The following is a 21,752-nucleotide window of genomic DNA, read 5'->3' on the forward strand; positions in this document are numbered from 1 at the left end:
TAATTGCGTGCCTAGATAGTTTAACACCTGTTCTCCGAAAGTATTAATGAGTTAATCACTAACTTCCAAAGAGCTCATTAGTGGTGAGGTGAAATACTTTGTCTTTGATCCTGTTTTGTTAAATGTTTTTATCATTGACTCGAACGGAGACATGGATCACTTGATTATCAAATTATATATGTAGGGATGTTGAGAGCTGCCGTTTTGGGAGGATGCAGTTGGGATGCATAAAAGTCTTGCTTGAATGAAACCACCTCTTAAGTGATTGTTACTGATGAATAGCTTCAGTTAACCTCTATGTACCTACTTCAGTGTACATGGTGGACTTTACAATAGGAATAATAGGATTATTGAGTATTCAGTGGAAGATGTGAAAACTCCAGGCATGATGCCTGATGGACACATTCCTCCCCAAAGGGGGTACCAGTCTTGCTTATTCATACTGCACATTCGTTAGTTTTTCAGTTATGACTCGTTTGGTCAAAGTGCTTTTAAGGAAAGACAGTTTGAATCCTCCCCAAAATTTGTTTCTATTGTGCATACTTGAGTTGGTATTTCTTATCTTGAACACAGCTTCCTTAGGTGACATTTTCAGCCAGTTAGCATGGCTCCACTAAGGGAAAGGTGATGTGTCCTCAAATCATTACTGTAGTGTTATAGATATGGATATATTTATGTATAATATAGATCTATTTCCACTTCTTGGAAATTACTGTACTGTTTCCACCTTGGCCTTAAAATATTCACTTAAAGGCAAGAAACACTGTTCCCCTATGTTCTGTGTTGTTATGTAGCACCTTGTACACTTTGGTGCTAAGTTACATAGTAAGTCACTGAGAAGAAAGAATTTATTGTTCTTAACATTCTGGACAGTGCCAGTATTATAATTTTATTTGCTTTAAGGATCAGCCCTTGAAAAAGTAATAGACCGTCTGCAGTGTCTCGAATATGAAATATGGGTAGGTGTTTTAGAGAAATTTCTGTGCGGTTCTGCCCTTGTGGTTTGAAAGTTTGAAACTTAGGAGGAAGTCGTTTGCTGCCTGACGTTTTCTAGTATTGCTGGTGGTAATGCAGACTGGAAGTCTTCACAGAAGGCTTTACCTTCATTTGTTTTTGAATTTGTTAAGGAGGTTTTTTCCCCAGCATAAAATTTCAGTCTTAAAGGAAATGTACGTTCTTACTATTTCTTTTCATAGGTCTTTTTTTTTTTTTTTTCTGTGAGGAATATCGGCCCTGAGCTAACATCTGCCAGTCCTCCTCTTTTTGCTGAGGAAGACTGGCTCTGGGCTAACATCCATGCCCATCTTCCTCCGCTTTATATGGGACGCGGCCACAACATGGCCTGACAAGAGGTGCGTCAGTGCGCGCCCGGGATCGGAACCAGCGAACCCTGGGCCGCCGCAGCCGAGTGCGCGCACTTAACTGCTTGCGCCGCTGGGCCGGGCCCTCATAGGTCATTTTTGGCTCAGTGTTTTCTCTTCAGCTGTATACATGCTATGAGCTGGGGAGCCCTGAAGGTGTTGAGAGGGGACCACTGAGCTGGGGAGAGCCTTTCTGGCTGAGTTGGAGATGTATAGACTAGCAAATGAGACATCTGTGCAAACTTAAAAAAAAAAAATTGAGCTGAAATTCACACAGCATAAAATTAACCATTTTAAAGTGAACAGTTCAGTGGCAATTAGTACATTCACAGTGTTGTGTAGCTACCAGTTCTACCTAGTTCCAAAATGTTTCATCACCCCAAGAAGAAACTCCATACCCACTAAGCAGTTACTTCCCACTGCTCCCTCTCCCCAACCCCTGGCTACCACCAGTCTGCATTTTGTCTCTATGGATTTACCTATTCTGGATATTTTATATAGTAGAATCATACAATATGTGACCTTTTGTGTCTGCCTGCTTTCATTTTGTACATTTGTTTTCTTTCTTTCTTTTTTTTTTTTTTGTGAGGAAGATCAGCCCTGAGCTAACATCCATGCCAGTCCTCCTCTTTGTTTTTTGCTGAGGACGACCGGCTCTGAGCTAACATCTATTGCCAATCCTCCTCCTTTTTTCCCCCAAAGCCCCAGTAGATAGTTGTATGTCATAGTTGCACATCCTTCTAGTTGCTGTATGTGGGACGTGGCCTCAGCATGGCCCGAGAAGTGGTGTGTCGGTGTGTGCCTGGGATCTGAACCTGGGCCGGTAGTAGCAGAGCGCGCGTACTTAACCGCTAAGCCACAGGCCGGCCCACTTTTTGTACATTTCTGAGGTTCATTACTTGTAGCATGAATCAGTACTTCATTCCTTTTTATGGCTGAATAATATTCCATTATAGGTGTATGCCACAATTTGTTTATCCATTCATCCATTGGTGGGTATTTGGGTTGTTTTCACCTTTTGGCTATTATGAATAGTGCTGCTATGAATGTGTGTAAATGTATTTGAGTACCAGTTTTCACTTGTTTTAGTTATATACCTAGGAGTGGAACTGCTGGGTTGTTTTGTAATTCTATGTTTAGCTTTTTGAGGAACCACCACACTTTTCCCCAGAGGCCACACCATTCGATATTCCCTCCAGCAGTGTATGAGGGTTTCTCCACATCTTTGCCAACACTTGTTAGTTTCTTTTTCCTTGTTTTTTTTTGAATTATCGCCATACTTGTGGGTGTGAAGTGATACTTTATTATAGTTTTTATTTGCATTCTCCTAATGATTAATGATGTTGAACCTCTTTTCGTGTGCTTGTCAGTGATTTGTATATCTGGGGAAATATCTACTCAGGTCCTTTACTCAGTTTTTAATCGGATTGTCTTTTTGTTGTGGAGTTGTGTTTGTTATATATTCTAGGTACTAGACCCTTATCAGATCTATGATTTGTTAATATTTTGTCTTCTGTAGATTATCTTTCACTTTTGATAATGTCCTTTGATGCAGAAAAGTTTTTAATTTTGATGAAGTCCTTTTTTTCTTTTGTTTCTTTTTTTTTTATGATTTTATTTATTTATTTATTTTCCCCCCAAAGCCCCAGTAGATAGTTGTATGTCATAGCTGCACATCCTTCTAGTTGCTGTATGTGGGACGCGGTCTCAGCATGGCCGGAGAAGCAGTGCGTCGGTGCACGCCTGGGATCCGAACCCCGGGCTGCCAGCAGCGGAGCGCGCTCACTTAACCGCTAAGCCACGGGGCCGGCCCTCTTTTGTTTCTGTAATCGAAGAATCTTTTGTCAGCTTCAAGGTCCTTGAGTCTTTTTTTTGTTTTCTTGTAGGAGTTTTATGGTTTTAGCTCTTATGTTTAGGTTGTTGGTCTCTTTTGAGGTAATTTTTGTGTATGGTGTGAGGTAGGAGTCCAACTTCAGCTTTTCAGAACGTGGATATCCGGTTGCCCCAGCACCATTTATCGAAGACACTGTTCTTTCTCCACTGAGTGGTCTCGGTGTGGACACTTTTACTTCTCTGTGTATGTATATGGGCTTGTCTAGAATTCACGTCTGAGGAGGAGCTGTATATGAAAAATCTTGGGGCCACAGTCTGGCTTTTGGTGGTAAATAGGGATTTGTCACTTGAATGCAAAATTTACTTTATTTAAAGTAAATGGTTAAACTAGTACTAATTTTATTTTGGCCTTTGAGTCCTCTTATAATACCTGTTTAGTTTGCCTGTTGCAGTTCAATACTTTGAAAGTGTGCTTACTGGTTGTCTTTTCTGAAAACTTACAGTTTATTCTGTAATTTATTCTCAACGTAATTATCAATGTGCTGTTGTAAATGAGAAACACCAAAGAAATTATATTGATAAATTTGCTTTATGTTTTGTTTAACATAAATATTTTGCATATGTAGCTCCTCTTTTTTCCTCTTCCAAATGATTATTTTTTTTTTTAAAGATTTTATTTATTTTATTTTTTCCCCCCAAAGCCCCAGTAGATAGTTCTATGTCATAGCTGCACATCCTTCTAGTTGCTGTATGTGGGACTCAGCCTCAGGATGGACGGAGAAGTGGTGCCTCGATGCGCACCCGGGATCCGAACCCGGGCCGCCAGCATCGCAGCGCGCGCACTTAACCACCAAGCCACAGGGCCGGCCCTCTTCCAAATGATTAAATTGACAAAATTTTTGTGTTAGCGGCGTTAAGGTGAGAGGTGCTGAGTCAGGTATGAATGTTAGCTTCCAAGGTCTAGTCTTGCACCTTGTTAGGGATGTGTGTGGGTGTCTGTGTGATTGTGTGTGAGTGAGAGCGAGAGAGAGACTTTGTGTTTGCATGTGTGTTTTTAAAGCATAGATCTTGCTCTACTCTTGAAAATTAATTTATCTTAAATATATAGCAAAACCAACCTACAGACAATACTGCAACTAAAAAGAAATATAACTGTTTAAAGATTTGATGAACTGGATTACTAGAAAAAGACCACTTGATTATTTGGAAAAATAACTAGAAAAAACCTTAAGAAGCAGCTTATTATTTTTTCCCCTTTCTGGATTAAACTTAAGAGTGGGTGTTGAAAATAAAAACAAAAGCTTGTTAAAGTTAATCATTAATATGTTTATATAAGCTTTCGAGAACGTAGAAGAGACAGAGAGGAAGGTAATTTTAAGCCTTAATGTTGCTAATGAATGTTAAAAAAAAGTTCATAAAACCATAAGTACTTGGAGGCTGTTGTACTTACACCCTTGTATTCTGAGTGACTCATGTTTAATAGATAATTCTGTTTTTATTGTAACTCTTTGCTGTATTGAAAAGGATACTTGCAGTGATGAAAAATTATGAGTCTTTGATTAGCATGTGTGGAATTTTAAAATAGTATATTAGTTATATTTTCATAGAAATGAGAGATATGTAAAGGGTGATACTGTGAACATATGTTTTTCTTAACTGTGACTTCCAGTCAGTTTTGAAATATTGAGTAAATTAAGCAGTTTTTTAGCATTGTGACATATTTCATTTTCACTCTTTTGGATTTGTGTTTATTTCAGTTGAGATGTAACTCCTTGGTTTACCGGAAAATATTGCCTGGGTTTTGTTTTAAAACATGAATTTTACTCATGTATGTAAACTCATGTTTTATAAATTGGCTTGTAATCGTTTGATTTGTGACCGTCTTTGGAGAACAGTAGCTAAAACTGGATGTGTGAAATGCTAACACCTCACTGCTCTCTGTGTTAGGGTTTATACTGGGGTCTAGTGACGAGACTGAAAGTCATTGTCCTTGAACCCAGAAACTGCATGTGTTCGGTAGTGCTTAAGTTCTGTTTTCTAGAAGTAGAGCTTTACTCATGTTCTCAAAGGAGGTGGGGGAAGCATGACTCAAAACAAGGTTAATTTAGTAAAAGGTTGATTAAGCTAGCATATTGACAACTGAAGGGTAGAGTAAAAGTAAGGTTAGTCGTATTCTTTGCTATTAAGGATATGACAGAAAGAACATAAAAGGCTCAAATGCTGAGTGACATTTCTGATTATTCAAATAGCCTGAATTAGGAAACTTGGTAATGGTATAGACACTGATTCTTAAACATTTTGCTCTCAGGACTCTTAAAATTATTGAGGAGACCAAAGAACTTTTTTATGTGGTTTATATCTATTGATACTTACTGTATTAGAAATTAAACTTGAGGGGCTGGCCCTGTGGTGTGGTGGTTAAGTTCAGTGCTCTCTGCTTTGGTGGCCTGGGTTTGTGGGTTTGGATCCCCGGCATGGACCTATCCCACTTGTCAGCCATGCTGTGGTAGTGACCCACATACAAAGTAGAGGAAAATTGGCACAGATGTTAGCTCAGGGCAAATCTTCCTCAGGAAAGAAAAAAAAAAGAAATTAAAATTGAGAAACTTAAAAAATGTTAATTGGGCCAGCCCCGGTTGCCTAGTGGTTAAGTTTGGTTTGCTCCGCTTTGGCCCGGGTTTGATTCCCAGGCGCGGACCTATACCACTTGTCTGTCTGTGGCCATGCTGTGGCGGCGGCTCACATATAAAAAGAGGAAGATGGGCAACAGGTGTTAGCTCAGGGTGAATCTTCCTCAGCAAAAAAAAAAAAAAAAAAAAAAGTTTATTTAAAAGAACAATTGTAAACCCAATGCATATTTTTAAATGAAAGAATAGGTACACTTTTGAAAACAAAAATTAGAAGAATGACATTTTTTACATTTTTGTGAATCTCTTTAATGTCTGCCTTAATAGAAACTGGATTCTTATATATCCTCTGCCTTCAGTCTGTTGCAATATGTTATTTTGGCTGAAATAGATGAAAAAAATCCTTAAACTCATCCAGTGTCTTTGCATCAGCTGTTTTCTTCAAAGCAGCAGCTTCATTTCATTCATTTTTGAGACTGTGTCTGCCAGATGTCCAAGTTTGAATAACCATGGCTTGTCTGTCAGTCAAGTAAGGAAGGTGTTCCCTAGAAAAAGGAATAGTTCTGCTCGCAACTGAAACAACTGCACAGAGGTTTGTCCTTGAGACATACGTGCATGCAGGGGAAGTGCTTCCTGTTTTATCAGACAGAATGTTAGTACTCAGAGTTGAGATTTAATAAAATTAGTTTTACTCCTTCTCAAGAACACTCTTAAGTGAAACTGGCATTGTCTTAACCGCGAGTCCTTGTCAATGAAGAATACAGTGACTGCTAGTGTAGTTGGGGGCCACTGCCTTGATTGGTGCTAAGGTGCCAGCACTTTCATCCACTGTTGCTTTTACATTGTCATTGCAAATGTCAACACAGTGAAAAAGGCACATTCAGTCATGAGCCGCATAAAGGCGATTCAGTCAATGAGGGACCGCATATATGATGGTGATCCTGCAAGGTTAGTACCATATAGCCTAGGTGTGTAGTGTGCTAAGCCATCTAGGCTTGTGTAAGTACATGCTATTGATGAAATCGCGTAACGATGCATTTGTCAGAACGTATCCCCCTCATTAAGTGACATATGATTGTAATATCTTGGTATCATTATGAAAATAGTGGTTTTTTTTTTTTTTTGAGGAAGATTGGCCCTAAGCTAACATCTGTTGCCAATCTCCCTCTTTTTTTCCCCCCAAAGCCCCCAGTACATAGTTGTATATCCTAGTTGTATGTCCTTTCAGTTCTTCTATGTGGGATGCTGCCTCAGCATGGCTTGATGAGCGGTGAGTAGGTACGTGTCCAGGATCCAAACTGGCAAACCCCGGGCTGCCAGAGTGGAACGCGCTAACCTAACCGCTGTGCCACTGGGCTGGTCCGGAAAATAGTTTTTGCTCTTTTGGGATTTGTGAACCATAGTTTGAGAATTGCTGAGATGGACGCTCCTGCTGTTGAATTGCTTTGGCAGCTCTTCCTGCCCCCAGAAAAAAAGAGAGAATCAAACTGGAGTCTAATTTTCAGCTATAATGGAGAAGGAGAGGGAACAAATATTTATGACTTTCCTATCATTCATTCTCATTTAAGCTTCTTGACTGTCCTGTAAACAGAGATATTGTCGTCCCTTATTTGCAAATGAGGTAAACAGATCCTGAGAGGTTTAATAGCTTGCCTTAGGTCATAGAACTGGTAGGTATCACCAGTGGGCTGGAGCTACACTCTGGGTGAAATCAGAGTCCATATGCTCTTCCCTAAACCACACTTTCCTTCAGGTGGACATCATGGATCCTGGAATGAGAAGAGTGTAATCCAGAGGCCAGGTTAATGTTGCCCTATCCTTGTGTAGCCTGTGGCCTCGCATCAGTTTCTTCCTTATCTTGTCATTAACCTTTTGCTATTAGAAATAATAGGAATCTTGATTAGAAAGATGCTCATGGAAACATCTGGTATTTACTTGATCTTTGATCTCATTTGTAAAATGGGAATAAGGTCAAGGAATAAAATATTGCCAAAGCTAGAAGTCAGGAACGTAGTTTATCTGGTGGGCTCTCTGGTTTTTAGAATCATTTGTACTAGTTTGCTGTTGAAATGCTAACTTAATGTGGAGGGGACGTAGTACAAGTGAATGAGTACTGTGCTTTACCTAGTCCTTGAGAGTGTCTTGATTGAGGAGTAGACAGACTACAGAAGTCGTGCTACTTTCCAGTCCTTTCTGAACAGTAATTCGAGAGGTAGTTTCCACTGCTTAAAGAACTCTTTCTCTTCAAGTTAAAATGCACACCTTTAAGATTACCTAAAAGATGTTTTTTCATTGAGCGCACTGTTTTGCTTTGTGTAGAAAGGCTAGGAGTTTCAGGATACTAACTAGCAAGTAATTACAGAAAATTTTTAGTGACTAATATCTATAATTCGAACACACGTTAGGCGGAAAATGATCATAGAATCTCAGAATTAAAAAAATTTAATATGCAGTATATTAGACTCATGCCAAATACAGACAACTTGGATTTTTATTATTTGTGTTCACTGAGAAATTCTAAACTTGCCAAAGGGATGCGAATACAGGTATGTAACATTTAGAATGACATAATACTGCTAGGGACTTCAGGGATTATCTGGTCAAGTAGTTTTAGAACTTTAAAACAGTGGAACCTTTTCTTTAATTCAGATCGTTTCAGGAGTCCAGTATTTAAAGCATAAAAGGCAAAAGGTTGAAATGAGAGTTGTGAGTCTGTCTCATGCTTGCTTGGCAGGTTCTGTTTCCACTGCTGTGAACCCTTGGTTAACAGTCATAAACAGCGTTAACATGTAGTAAGTGTTCATTCTGGGCCAGGTACTAAAGCACTTTACATGCTTGATTTCACAGTTTGAAAAACACTCATCTAGTTCAGCTTCTGAATTTTATCTGTGAAGAAACAAACCCAGAGAGCTTAAATGAGTTGCCTAGGGTCTGAAACTAGTTTTTAGTAGAGTTAGTGTTACTAAAATCCTTTTTGTCAGTTTAGCTAATAGTATGTGTGTGTGGTGCATTATTTTTCTAAATATGAAAGTAATACGTGTTCATTGCAAAAAATTTTGCATTTACAAGAGTATAAAAGGGAAAAAATACTTTAACCTCACTAATTAGAGATTGGTGTTGATCTTTACTTTATTAGAAAATTGATATACCCACCATACTATTTTGTTATGAGTCTTTTCTTATGGATAATATATTCTAAAGCTTATTCCCTTTCTCCTAAATATTCTCTGTGAGAATGCTTATTTAATGAAATTTGACTAAATTTGAAGTTTATTTAATGTCTCTCATTGTTGAACATTTATGATGTTTACAGGTTTTTTATTCTTTTTGCTATTATATTTAGTAATGTAATGAATGAACTGTAATAAACATTTAATGAGCATACAATTTCTGGAACATTAACTTCTAGATTTCAAATTACTGGATCAACAGGTGTTTTAAAAATATATTTTGAAACATATTTCCAAATTGATCTTTGGAAGATGTTGCCAGTTTATTCTTTCACAAGTCATGTTCTTAAACTCTTTTGAGTTCTGGACAAATGCAGTTAAAACAAATAATGTCATTATTTAAATCTACGTTTGTAATAAGAAAGGTCAAACTTTCCCCCTTTATATTTTATTTATTAACTGTTTCTATTTTTTCATTTGCAAATTTCCAGTTTTCTTTGCCTGTTTTTGTATTTGGATGTTTTTTCTCTTTTTAAAAAATAAGAGTTCAGGAAACACATCCATGTGACTCTCCACTCTGCGCCTCCTCCCACCGCCAGGTTGTCCTATCTGTTGCCATATTTTACTCAGGTTTAAAAAAATCATTAGGGCCGGCCCGGTGGCTTAGTGGTTAAGTGGGCGCGCTCTGCTACTGGCGGCCCGGGTTCGGATCCCGGGCACGCACCGACGCACTGCTTTTCTCCGGCCATGCTGAGGCCGTGTTGCACATACAGCAACTAGAAGGATGTGCAACTATGACGTACAACTATCTACTGGGGGGCTTTGGGGGAAAAAAAGGAGGAGGATTGGCAATAGATGTTAGCTCAGAGCCGGTCTTCCTCAGCAAAAAAAGAGGATTAGCACGGATGTTAGCTCAGGGCTGATCTCCCTCACAAAAAAATAAATAAATAAATAAAAATAAAAAAATCATTAATTTTTGGCAGAAAGAAGTTTTAACTTTTTTATCTTTCAATGCCTATAATGTCTGATTGTCCCTTCTTTTGTGATGTTATCAGCTACTGATGACCATTATCTATTTTCATTAATCCATTAGGTGTTCCAAAATGTTGATATTGTAATTTTTTCATTCCTTCTTTTTCTTATTCATTTCCTGGAATATTTTGTAAAGAGAAGCTTCCCCATATCAACTATTTGGATATTTCTGGTGCAGTTTGTATAGGAAAGTCAGTATAGATGCTTGGTTCTTTCTTTTTATTTAGCAGATTCAAAATAGTTGATTTATTAGCTTCTTGCAAAATGACTAAAAATACTACTTATGGATTTAAACATGCTTGTGTATTATTATACTTAGCAATGCACAAATTGTTCCATCTGTGGCCAGCAGGAGCTCCTTTAACACTGCTGATAAGTGGCAGCGCTAAATCCACCTGTTCTGACCTTGGCTCTTGCTTTCAGAGACCACATCACCCTGTGGAATTGAGCCATGTATTCTGAGATACCTAGAAGAGAGAGGAGGCTCACTGAAGATTTCTGGGGAGTATTGGTATTTAATTTGTTATTGATCAGCACAACAAATGCTGATTAACTGATTCTTCAGTGTGCTAGGGAGACAGTAGTGACCATGTATCAATGATTTCGGATAGAAACTCTGGAGAAGATAAAGCAGGGTGAAATGAGAGTGAGTGAATGTACTCGTTTAGGCATCAGTGAACAGAATGGTTTTTAATTGTTGTGCACCTGGAGTCTGTGAGATAAAAATCTTGCCTTTTATGGACCAAAAACAAACCATGGAGGCATTGAGTGGGACTGATACCTGAGTTTGTGGATAGAGAAGGAACTGTCTCCTGGAAGAGTAGTTGAAAATGGAGCTGAGAAATGTCTGTTGAATGCTTTAAGACAGAATTAAGTTTATTAAGATTTGGGAGACTCTGTACTTCTAGTTCCTCTAACTACATGTGATAAAAATAATTCTATAGTTAAAATGACAACCTGTCCTACAGTGAAACCTGCAGGGAAGAAATCTCTCGGCTGTGAAGTAAAAGGCTCCCAATTTGCAGTCTCAGGGTTTGTGGTCTTGAAAGAAGCTTGGGCTTTCTTCCCTGAGGTGATGGCTGTCAGGTTTACTGGGGGTGGGGAGAGGAGCTTGGTGGCACCTTCTTTTGGGAAAGAAAAAGACGACTTTTTTTTTTTTTTCTCTTTTTTCTCCCCAAAGCCCCAGTAGATAGTTGTATGTCATAGTTGCACGTCCTTCTGGTTGCTGTATGTGGGATGCCGCCTCAGCATGGCCAGAGAAGCGGTGCGTCGGTGCGCGCCCGGGATCCGAACCCGGGCCACCAGTAGCGGAGAGCGCCTAGGTAACCGCTAAGCCACGGGGCCGGCCTGGAAAAAGACTTCTTTTACAAATCTGGACATGTTATTATTTTGGTGGAAGCATCCCTCTGAGCTTTTAAAAATCCATAGCGATATTCATGGTAAGGAACCTGAGTCCGTGCTGCTTCTGACAAGGATTTCAGCTCTCCAAGGTTAGAGAGACGTACGTAACAAGATATCATCAGTGTCTTGGACAGGAGCTGAATGAGTGGACAAGGGCTCAATAAATATTTTAATGAAATTACTTAAACTTTGCCAAAGTGGATGTTGAAGTTCACAGTTTAGTCTTTGCCTGTTCACTGGCTTTTTTCCTGTTCACATCTTCCCCCATTTAAAAGAAAAAACCCAAGAATCTTTCTTTCCTTCCTGCCTTACCCTGTAGTTACTACTTTCCTTCCCTTCATTGTCTGGGCGAGGATAATCTGATGGATACCTTTTACAGTGTTAATAGTGTTTTAGTTCTTATATTGGGGGATGGGTCCACTATTACTTGCTTTGTAATTGTGCTGTTTAACTTGCAATATACATACTATACATATTCTTTTGTAACTAGCAGATATTACATATTTTTTAGAGAATAATCTCTTTGTTCATGTTCTCCATGCTCGTTTCTTATTTGCTTCTCCTGCCTTCGACTTCCATTTTTCTCTGTTCACAGTATGTGGACCTACTGTGTGTGTTTCCCTCCATGTCAGTCAGCGGAGGAGCCACACAGTATTATGTCCTGGAGAGATGGTCAAGTCAGAAGACCCTCCGTTTGCAAATGGAAGATGACGATATTCTCTCTTTTGCCTGGGATACTCGTGAGGCTCAAATTAGATGTACTTTGCAAACTCTCAAAGGCCGTACAAACGTAGTGCACTTTGGTAATCACAGGGATGACAGCTGCAACAAGGCTTGGACTTGCCCAGAGTAACATGCATAGTCCAACTGGACATCAGAGCATTACATTTCAGTGACTTGAAACTCTCTCAGATACACCGTATGCCTCTCTACCACTTGAGGCCTTTCCTCCTGACTCCGACTTGTCTTGGGTGGTACTGTGCCTCTGCCACCTGTCCTGGTAGCCAGATGCCAGTTGTGGGCCTGGGGAGGAATCTTTTCTGACCCCGAGAACTTGCTTTCTTGGGATTTGCCTTTCCCTGGGCCTTTTCTACTTCTCTTTTTTCTGTTTCTTGTTGCTTCTCTTTGAGCTCTTGATTCTCACATCCAGTAGCTGACCTTTTATATTCCTTAGTCAGAGTACTCTTCCTCTGAACGATGTCCCCTAATCTTTGTGCTTTTGATTCTGTTTTTGTGGTAACTTGAAACAGTTTCTAATTCTCTTCCTCCCTCGTCCTGAGGGCATTTTTTTTCCCTTTCTTTTTTAACCCCATCTTCTAGCATCAGAGCTCAGGAAACTTGTCAGTAACCAGAACAACTCCAGAGCACAAGCAGTGCTGGAAATGACAAGGCGGAGGGTATCCCTGGGCCGTACTGTAGTTAGGGCACCAGTTTGCCTGCACTGAGCCCTGGCTGTAGCACAGGAGGAGCAGGCTGAATATAAAAGGAACATGGACAGCAGAGCAGAAGAGCGTAAGGAGATGGGAGCCACAGTGAGGTAAGCCTGCTCTGGCAGTGAAGAGACAAAACAAAGTGGCTGTGTGGTCAGTGAGGCTGGGGTCCCAGGGCCCGGGAAAGACGAGCGTGTTTGTGGCCGTTGTAGTTGCCTGGAGCACACATGCACGGCATCTCCTACACCCTCCTGCCTGTGCTGTTTCCTCTAGTAAAAGGCAAAGAGAGGTAAAGAAAATGGTGCTAACCTAGACAAGAAAACTGACATCTGCAGATAACTTACAAAGGTGGAAATGTGGGAAAATACCATTTGATCAGTAGAGTTTTGGTTTCAGTGTTTTATATGGCACTGTAGCTCCAAAAGAGCAGCTTCTTACTTAAAAAGAACTTTTTATTGAGATATTCACATACCATAAAATTCACCCATTAAAAGGGTATAATTTAGTGGTTTTTAGTGTATCACATAGTTGTGTTACCATCACCATTATCTAATTGTAGAACATTTTCATCACCCCATAAAGAAACCCATACCCGTTAGCAGTTGCTTCCCATTCTCTCTCCCTGCAGCTTCTGGGAAACCCAATCTGCTTTCTGTCTCTATGGATTTACCTGTTCTGGAAATTTCATACAATATGCGATCTTTTGTGTCTGGCTTCTTTCACCTTAAGATTCATCCACTTTGTAGCACGTATCAGTACTTCATTCTTTAAAAAATTTTTTTTTTAAATTTTGGCAAAATACCTATAACATAAAATTTACAATCTTAACCATTTATAGTGTACAGTTAAGTACACTCACATTGTTGTGCAGCTGTCTCCAGAACTCTTCATCTTGCAAAACTGAAACTTTGTACCCATTAAATAACAATTCCTCATTCCCTTCTCTCCCCAGACCCTGGCAATCACCATTCTACTTTCTCTCTATGAATTTGGCTACTCCAGGTACCTGATATAGGTAGAGTCATACAGTATTTTTCTCTTTTTGTGACTTAGCATATTTTATGTCACTTAGCGTAGTGTCCTCAAGTTTCTGTGATGTCACTTATGTCAGACTTCATTCTTTTTCATGGCTGAATAATATTCCATTGCATATATATACCACAATTTATTTATTCATCCATTGATGCACATTTGGGTTTCCACCTTTTACCTATTGTGAATAGTGCTGCTATGAACATTCATGTACAAGAATTTGAGTACCTGTTTTCAGTGCTTTTGGGTCTGTACATAGGAGTGGAATTTCTGAGTTGTGGGGCAATTCTATGTTGAACTCTTTGAAGAACTGCCAAACTGTTTTTTCAGTGACTAAACCATTTTACGTTTCTACTAGTAATATACAAGGGTTCCAATTTCTCCATGTCTTTTACAATACTTATTTTCCATATTTTTGGTGATAGCCAGCCTAGTGGGTGTGAAGGAGTATCTTGTGGTTTTTATTTGCCTTCTTTTAATGACTGATGATGTTAGACATCTTTTCATGTGCTTGTTGATCATTTTTATATCTTTGGAGAAATGTCTGGTCAAGTCCCTTGCTCATCTTTTAATTGGATTATTTGTCTTTTTGTTGAGTTGTAAAGTTCTTTATATATTCTCAGTAGTAGACCCTTATCAGATAATGATTTGCAAATATTTTTTCCCATTCTATAGATTGTCTTTGCACTTTCTTGACGCTGTCCTTTGGTGCACAGAGTAGCCCTTCAGTTTTATTGCAGCTCTTAGTCAACTCAAGCAGTTAAGCAGGGTCATAGCACGTGCAGAGTCAAGCCCCTCCTAGAGTGTAGATTTTCTTATGGAGAAGAATAGAGGATCTCTCTCTTTTCTGGACTGGACTGTGTGAGAAGACTGAAGCAATTGACATAAATATTGTGTGTGTCTGGAAAGGTGGGCTTGACTTTTTAAACTGAGGTATAACTTAGTTTTTTTATGCTCCAGTGTATTTGTGCTCATGGGTTTGAGGAGCCTTATGATAGATGTACCAAAATGGAGAAGTCTAAGTAGATAAAAATCAGGATCAAGGGAGAAATAAGTAGAATAAAGATTGGGGAGAAGAATGTCATTGGATATTTCTAGATGGAAAGGAAATGTATAGCAGTTAGTGTAGGATTATGGGTGATATAAAATTTTCTTTTTTGTATATGACTATTTCCATTTTTTTTACACTTAACATGTATTACTTTAGTAAAGAGAAAATTTTAATTATTATTATTAAAGTTCTGAATGCATTTGTCAGACTTGCTGCTTTCTCCACACTGGTATATGATCCATTCTTGTGGTTTTATCTGCTACCTGCATTTGTGTTCAGCCCATCCCTTTTCCCTCAATCTCAGTTGTTCCAGCTGCCCATTACACTGCCCCCCCCATCCTCTCCGGGTCTTGGACCCAGCAGGGCGCCTAGCCTCACACTTTGCATTTCTCTTCTCTCAGCTGCTTCCTGGCCTCTGCCTTTTCCTTCTGTTGCGCTCAGTCCTACTAGGACTCATTCCCGATGTCCCCCCAAGGGGGAGACTTCCATGACTCCTTGAACGCTTTCTCTGCTGATTCCATCCTTCCTCACTCCTCTGTAGCCTCGACCTGGCTCTGTTATTGCGCTGACTCAGTTTATGGCATTATGTCTGTGTGCTTTTCTCCTCCACCAGATGAAGACATAGACTGACACTTCTTCATTGTTTGTCCCCATGCCTAGCAGAGTGTGGCACAGGGTTGGCACCAATACGTGTCTGTGAAATGAATAAATAAGATCTGTACTAGCATGAGGTGCAAACTGGTGGATGTGGGTTGGATCACCCCTGTGGATGTGTTCATGTGCCTCACAGTGCTTGGAAACTTGGGATATTTCACATAAAAATCCCTATTTCCATATTCTGAAACATTGGGACTATCTGGTCACCCTGTGTGAGCGTTCTTTCACAATGGCTGTTCACCAGGCCACGTTGTGGTGGTTGCCCCTTTCATCAGTTTCCGTAGTCCCACCCCTCTCGTCTTACAGGACGCCTGTTTTACTCATCTTACCTGCTGTCCCCTTGGGACACTTGGGCTTGGATCCCTGATCTAGAGGAAGGATGGACTGCGTGCCCTACAGCCAGATCTCTCTAAATCTGCCTCAGTTGGTGTTTTGTTAACAGATGGGCAGCAGTTTGAGGTTTGGTTTCTGGCATGTTTCTGCAGTTCTGTCTCTCTGTGAGGCTGATTTAGGGTAGAATCTTAAGCTTTCATACTCACATACGTAGACAACTAAAACATGCACAGAGTGCTGATGAGTTGAATTTCCAAGGATGTTAGCAGATGACTGTCCTGATGACACAGGCTCAAATAAGGTGAAATGTTTAGTTATGGGAAAGTTTATCATTTTGAAGTTCCTAAATTCCTTTTTAAAATTTTAGACTTGTAATCTGTATGTTGATATATGGTTTTTGGTTAAAATAAACTTTTCTTACCTTCAGCAAATATTTATGGACTTGCCTAGAGAAATCTATAATTCCTTTATGAAATTAAAGATGAAGTTTTGTTATTTATATTTGGAATTTTAAGGCATTAAATAAATTGTGTTCTTGGTGTGACTGTATGCAAAATTTGTGTGCTCTTCTTTTGGTCCGTGGTCCATAATTCTCATTATATTTTCACAGGGTATTGATCACAAGCGCAGAAGCAAAGTACTATAGCTGTAGGAAATGGGGCAACACTGAAGGATTTTAAACAGGCCATAATGGGATCTGTTTTCTGTTTTTGAAACTTGACTCTGCAGCGGTGGGGGCTGAGGGTTAGAGAAGTGTGAGACACCAAGGGGAGAAATGGGAGGGCTCTAGCTAGAATGAATGATTAGGGAGGGAGAAATTCTACCTGTGTATTTTTGGTGGAGTTATAAGTCATCTAAGTACTTAGGTTAATTATGGAATTCTTTTCAGATAAAAATGGGTGAATACTGGGAATGCTATGGCCGGCAGTACCCTCTTAGTAAGTTCCTTTGCAGATTGGGTAAAGGAGAAGCTAAGACATCTCATGGCTCTCCGTAGAATCTTTTAGTTGGATAAGCAGCAGCTCGTGATACCGCTTTCTGCCCTCTGATACGTTCAGGATACAGGTGTCAGGTGCCTCGGGCTACAGCAGAAGTGGTCCTACCAGCAGGAGGGAGCGGGGTATACAGCCACCTAACTGGACTAGCCCCGGGGTCAGAAGCAAGAGAGTTGTCTGGGTTTCAGTCAGGAGATTCACCACTTCTGTCTCTGTGCTTCAGTTTCCCTTACTGTACCTGGGAATCCTAAAAGTATTTAACTCAGAAGGTGTTCAAAGAGTAAATAAATTATTGTATGTAAAGTGTTTACAGTAGTGTCTGGTATTTAGTAAGCACTTAGTACACGTTGCTTCTACTACTGCTATTACTGTTTTTATTAATGGAGAGATCCACAAATAAGAATTCTTCTGAGTGAAATTTCCATTACATTATGTGTAATTATTGTAAGTAGAAATATTGTAGTAGAAAGCTTCAAAAGCAGAATACTGTTTAACTTCAAATCACAATAAGAATTGTGCATTATAGCTTTTTGGGTGGTCATCAGAATGAAGGTTAGATTAAAGTCCATACACCTGAAGGAAAGTCAGTACATGTCCACCATTGCTTAGGGTGACCTCCTGCCCCTGTAGATTGCCCTAAATAGAAGTTCTAATGTACGGTACTCTCCATATAAACTGTATGAACATTTTGTACATAAAACAGCATGCACAGAATGGGTTTTCTAGAGCTCTCCGAGAACATAGTCCTGTGAATGCTTGGGAGGTGAAATTGGGAGAAGGGAGAGCAAAAGAAGCGTTCAGATGCGGCCTCGGTCTGCCATAGGTGGTTGCTGGCGAAAGGAGGGGAGGGTTGTTTCCAGTCTATTTTTTTATTCCCCGTGGTGCAGAATTAATTTTCTCTGAAAACAGTGTCATAAACTGTTATGACCTCCAGGTGGAGCAGCGAAAGGTCTAACCCCAGACTTCTAACTTAGGGACTTGTTCCAATGACAAGCCCACAACTCTACAGGTGGAGCTATTAGCTAATATTTGTTAAGGCCTTCTACTTTGCCAAGCACTTTGCAAAACAGTTTTGCATTTGTTAGCTTGTGTCATCCTGACTACAGTCGGGTGAGGGGAGGTATTATTATATTCTGTTTATGTAGCTGATGGTTAGGGATGGTAAGTAATTTGAATTTTAGGAGCTGTCACTCAAGTCCAGGCAGTCGGCCAGAGCCCATACTCTTAATCACCACTGTATATCCCAGTTCAGTGTGAAATTGTTATTATGATTATAAAAAAGTAAAGTATATATTCTGATTATAAAATGTATGTTTATAGTCAAATGTTGGAAATTTAGAAGTGTAGAAAGAAAGAAAAAACCTACCTATAGTCTTACCACTCATACAACCACTTTCAATATAAATTCATCTGGATTCTGTATTACATCATACTTATTTTTATTAAAGACTTCTGCAAGGCGCTGTGTTGGGGCATTTGGCATTTGTAGAGGTATACCTTTGGTACTTTTTCTCAAGGAGTCTTCTGTGTAAAAGCGTAACATAAAAAGTAAGATTTAAATAGTACTTGGAAACAGCAGGAGAGAGTGACAAATGAGTATATGTCAGTCACCAGATGGACGTCACTGCCAGTGAGCGAGTGCCATAGGGGTCAGAGGCTTTCTTGCCTGCCTGTCCTCGGTGGTGTTGGTCTGAGTCCTAGGTCACCAACTTCACAGACTGAGCTCTGGAGTAAACCAATTTTTATACATTGGAAATTGTTTGATTCTCTATGCTCTTTTTGGGGTTACCATTTCTTTGTCGTTTTTAAAAGATCACCGAGTTCCTTTTTAACAATAAGGCTTTCTTACATGAAGAAAAGCCTCTTTGTATCCACCATGGCAGATGGAATGGCATTTGTACTTCTGAATTGTTCAGTAGTGATACTCTACTAAAAGAGCACCAAAAATTAATCACTTAATTGATTACCTCCCCCTCCTCCTTGCTGCCTCGGTTGGGAAGTCATGGTTAAGTCCCCCTCCAAGGTAGTAAAATCTGACCCTTAAACTAAAACCTGATTGTGAGCTGAGGCCTTTGTGTTTCCAGGCCACGTTCGGTCGCACCTGCCTGCTGCTCGGTCTGTTTCTCTGCTAAGCAGAGTTGTCAAATAAGAGGGCAGGACTAGGGTGGCATGGTGATTTGACACCTGACCATAAATGTGACCACAAAAGTTTGTGTTCAGACATTTTTTTTTCCAGTATTGTAGCTGTTATCTCCCCCTCCTCAGTATTATTTTCTTTTACATAAATGCTCCTGTGATAGTGTTTTAATTCTAATTCTGAGAAATTTATGACATTTGTTCCTCATTTTCTTCTTATCCTCTACTTAAGTTAGAGGTGTATACTGCATTAAAATGGTTTGCAGATAAAGACGTTTGTAAATGAGTGTTTTGGTTAAATGCTTTTCCAGCTGAAGGTGGCATCTTGCCAACGAGAGGGCGACAGTTAGCCAACATGTCTTTCTACATGACTCTTTTTTTTTTGTTCAGGCATAGTAACATCCTGCTACTGTAAGGGTAGAAAACTATTCTCTTTCCTTCATGAGATTTTAAAGGAATATTGTTTGCCTGGTTTAAAAGAGTTGACCAGATGACTGGGGTGTGGTTCCTTAAGTTTAAGAGTTCCTACTTAAAACAGTCTGGTTCTAGCGATATGTCCTTTACAGTAATAATTCACAGTTATTATGACTTTCATTAATGTTCTGAAAGTATTTATGGTATTTTTTGGTAAATATATTTAAAGGCACGAAGTAAGAGTACGGAGATAGATGACCCTCCAGGGCCTAAGTCCTTTAAAAGCCTAAAGTGCCATGTCTCCTTTCTGTCCCTGCGGAATGAGGTGTGGGAATACTGAAATGCAAACTAAAGTGAAAACATCCAGCAGAATTCTTGTTGTTACTCATGGCTTTAAAAAGTACATAAAATATCAATCTTAAAGAAAAAAAAATTCTTCTAGTTTTTTGATGCTCTTCCTTTGTTGGTTCCCTAAACATGTTGAAGGGGAACAGAGTGTGCCAACCTAAAATCTGCCACTTTGGTAAAAAGATTGTTTTGAGCTGAAGGCAGTTAGCTCTCTGCCTTCCTACTTTCTTTCTAAAAGCAGGACATAAATTTCCATTGTAAAAGTGTTTCCCTTTCCCATACCAGGAAGAGGAGAATGACTCTTATCTGCAAATCAGACCTTACCAAACAACCCTTATTTACTATACATATCCTAATTACCTTCCACAACTCCTCCCCTGCCCCCTCAGAAGCCCCAAACCTCTTTTCCTTTGTTTAGCCTCTTCTCCATACTTTATCACCTTTTGTTCAGGTGATATATAAGCTTCACATTCTGCCCATCCCTTTGAGTTACTCAACACTGAGTTTTCCTGTGTGTATGCACACTGTATGTGTAAATAAACTGTTTTTTTTTTTTTTTCTCCTGTGAATCTGTCTTTTTATCAGTTTGATTTGCAGGCCGAAGTCACTGAACATAAGAGGGTAGAGGAGTTCTTTTCTCCTCTGTAATGTGCGTCATCTTCTTCCTTTTGGGTAATTCAGCACTGACTCTCCCCCAAATTATACAAAAGACAATTAAAATAGCACAAGAATGAGGAAGAGAGTATAGTTTATCTGGAAGAAGCTTTTTATTTTTTAAAGGTATTTCTCTAGAATAAACTCGATATTAATTGCTTTTCATGATCTTTTGTTTACTGCTGTGATAAAGTAACAGACAGCAGGATTTTTGTTAAGTCAACGTCCTATATTCTTTTCATCCAAGGCTTTGGAATCCCAGAGAACATAGAAATCCATTAAAATAGGTACTTTGCCTAAAGCATTTTGAGCAATAGTTATTTATTGCCATAGTCTAGATGCTTCTGAGAGAGTCTAGACTGGAGTGGTAGGTTATATTTTTTCACTTAGGCCAGAGATCTTCTTCAGCTATGTGGTAGTTTGATTTTAAAACCATACGCTTTCAGATTTATATCTTGTCTAGGGAGGCTTTTAGTTTTTCTTTCAGCAAGGAGGTGTCCCTAGTCGGGGGACTTGTACGCAGCGTGTAGCAGTTACTAACAGCAAGCTGGGGCCAGGGCAGTCCTGAGGTGCCCACAGTGGCTTGCTGTATATATTATTAGTCTCTGGATTCCTGTATTCACTATACTAAAATGAAAAGAGACCAGATATTTTGGTTTTTTAGTTTGTCAGTTTTTCTTACCGTTAGTCATCTAACTAAGACTTAGGATATTACCTAATGGGAAGTGAAGGGTTAAGACAAAACTCAGTCTCCGGTCTTTGGAGAGACTTTCTGTTTACTTTAGTATGCATACATGCATATTCTGCCTTGTTCCAGAAAGAATTTAAGGTGGCACTTCTCTGCAGTTTTTATGCTCCATGAATAAGACTTATTTATAAATACACTTCCCAGTCTCAAGTTGAAATGAATCTGGCTTCCAAGTGGTGTGTACTTACTCCAACAATGCTGCCATTGTACCTCAAGTTCTCATTACATGTTTAGGGTTTCAGTATGTTCACTGGTCATAAATCTTGATCCTTTGATGTTAGAATCAATTTTTGGCGTTGGCCAAAAGTCATTGAGTGCCACGTTTGGTGAATAATGTGGATAGGCAGTCTGGTTGTTAGAGCTTTTGGTTTATTGTTTTTGACTCTTGGACGATGGGCCAGAACATTTTCCGGATGATGAAACCTGTTTCTGGGCCACAGTTACCTCGTTGTTACATTCAGCAGACGTGAACAATGAGTCCAATTGACTCCTGGTCTTTGTGGGATGCTCCTGCATTAGCAGTGCCATTG

The 21,752-nt window shown here is 39.5% G+C and overlaps 1 protein-coding gene across 8 annotated transcripts in view; it reads left to right on the forward strand.

Annotated features, from left to right (window-relative positions):
• SRPK2 (SRSF protein kinase 2) overlaps positions 1-21,752 on the forward strand; it is a 228,973-nt gene that overhangs the window by 45,641 nt on the left and 161,580 nt on the right. The window lies entirely within an intron of this gene.

The sequence above is a fragment of the Diceros bicornis genome, chromosome 3, assembly GCF_020826845.1.
Source record: "Diceros bicornis minor isolate mBicDic1 chromosome 3, mDicBic1.mat.cur, whole genome shotgun sequence".
In the NCBI taxonomy this organism is placed as follows: domain Eukaryota; kingdom Metazoa; phylum Chordata; class Mammalia; order Perissodactyla; family Rhinocerotidae; genus Diceros; species Diceros bicornis.